This window comes from Otolemur garnettii, unplaced genomic scaffold, assembly GCF_000181295.1.
Source record: "Otolemur garnettii isolate 467f Iridium unplaced genomic scaffold, OtoGar3 scaffold00014, whole genome shotgun sequence".
NCBI classification, from domain to species: Eukaryota; Metazoa; Chordata; class Mammalia; order Primates; family Galagidae; genus Otolemur; species Otolemur garnettii.
In genome coordinates this window covers 27,555,415-27,557,158 of record NW_003852409.1, presented here as the reverse complement: position 1 = coordinate 27,557,158, position 1,744 = coordinate 27,555,415, and positions in this window count along the sequence as shown.

The following is a 1,744-nucleotide window of genomic DNA, read 5'->3' as shown; positions in this document are numbered from 1 at the left end:
TTTTTTTTTTTTTTTAATCAATGCAATTTAAGTGTGCTGCGAAAGTTTAAGTATAGGTTCAAGTGTGCCATGACATTAAAAAGGTTGAAAAACACTGGTGTAGAGTGTGGTTCTGATGAATGGAGAGGTAGTGATACTTCTCATCCAGGCTGATGACTCTTATGTACAGAAAAAGCCTTCTTTTAACTCCAGTTTATGGGTTAACTCCATCCAGACATCTTTCATACATGTGTTGCTGGTTGATAAGTAGGCGAGAGTTTGGGGAGTGAGGAGATACTGTCTACACTCCTGAAAGTGGAGAACCCATGGAACAGTACCATCAGAGACCAGGATACTTTGGGTCGTACCGTGTACTGTTTGTAGAACCCTTTCCACTTAGGCTCTCTCTGAAATTCTGTGAGCTAGAGAAGGTATCTTTAGTCCCACTTTTACAGAGAAGTAAGGCTTACAGGGTGACTAGCTCATCCAAGAGCATATAACCATGGCAGAGCGGGACTGAAATTCAGATTTTCTGACTCCATGTTGCAGACTATTTTTTTATATATAGTATTTTGCTTCAGATATTTACTAGAAAGAGGAGAGGATAGGGCATGTGATTTTGTTTGGTTGTGTGTTTTCACTATGTTTAGTTAGTCTGACAAACAGGAGAGAAGTTGGGCTAAAGTATAATTTCATGGATTCTATAACAAGTATAATCAGGGTAGGTTTTTTTTTTTGTTTGTTTGTTTACTGATACCTATTAGTTATTAAAATTATACCTAGGTTGAAATTGTAATTTGTGGCACAGATGGCTAAAGGTGTATCTTGTACTTTGTTCAAGGAGCAGACTACTTCCTAAGTTATATATATATATAATTGCACCAGAAATTGTGAGGAAATTCATTTGGCAAGTATTCGAGTGTCTACTCCATGCCAAGTCCTTTCACAAGATATGAGATCACAGGGCCTAATTGCGTCCTGTTGGGCCCAGAGAGGAGAACCGGATTAGGCTAGAATTTCCTTCATCGTCTTCATTCTCTTAGGGCGATGTGTCTTCCCTCCAAGGTGACCACCTCAGCCACCCCGTTGTTTTCTACTATCCCTGCAGCTGTGCCTTGCACACATCCCTTTTCTTTTTTCTTTTTTTTTTTTTGAGACAGAGTCTCACTTTGTTGCCCTGGGTAGAGTGCTATTGTATCATAGCTCATAGCAACCTCAGACTCTCAGGCTCAAGTGATTCTTTGCCTCAGCCTCCTCAGACTACGGGTGGACACAGTGCCTGGCTAGTTTTTTAATATTTTAGTAGGGACAATGTCTTGTTCTTGCTCAGGCAGGCCTGAGCTCAAGCAATCCACCTGGCTTGGCCTCCCAGAGTGTTAGGATTACAGGTGTGAGCCACCATGCCTAGCCAGGCCCCTTTTCTTAATAAAAAGAGTTTACCTTTCCTTCTCTTTCCTCTGTGGATTCTTCCATCTGCTCTTCAGCCAGATGTATGTAGATTTTGCATCTAAGAGAAATCTTTGCTTTAAAAAAAAAGACATGATTTAAAATTAACTTTTAATTGTTGGAATAGTTTATTCTTATTGCTTAATACTTGGAAGATACAGAAGAGTATAAAAAACATAACACTTACCTGTAAGTCTACAATTTCGAGATTACAATTATTAACATTTTTATTTCTAGTCTGTGAACTTTCAGTCTGCTTTTTATATCTTACCAGCTAGCACTTGCTTGGGTGCATTCAGGTGCGTGTCCGCACACATAG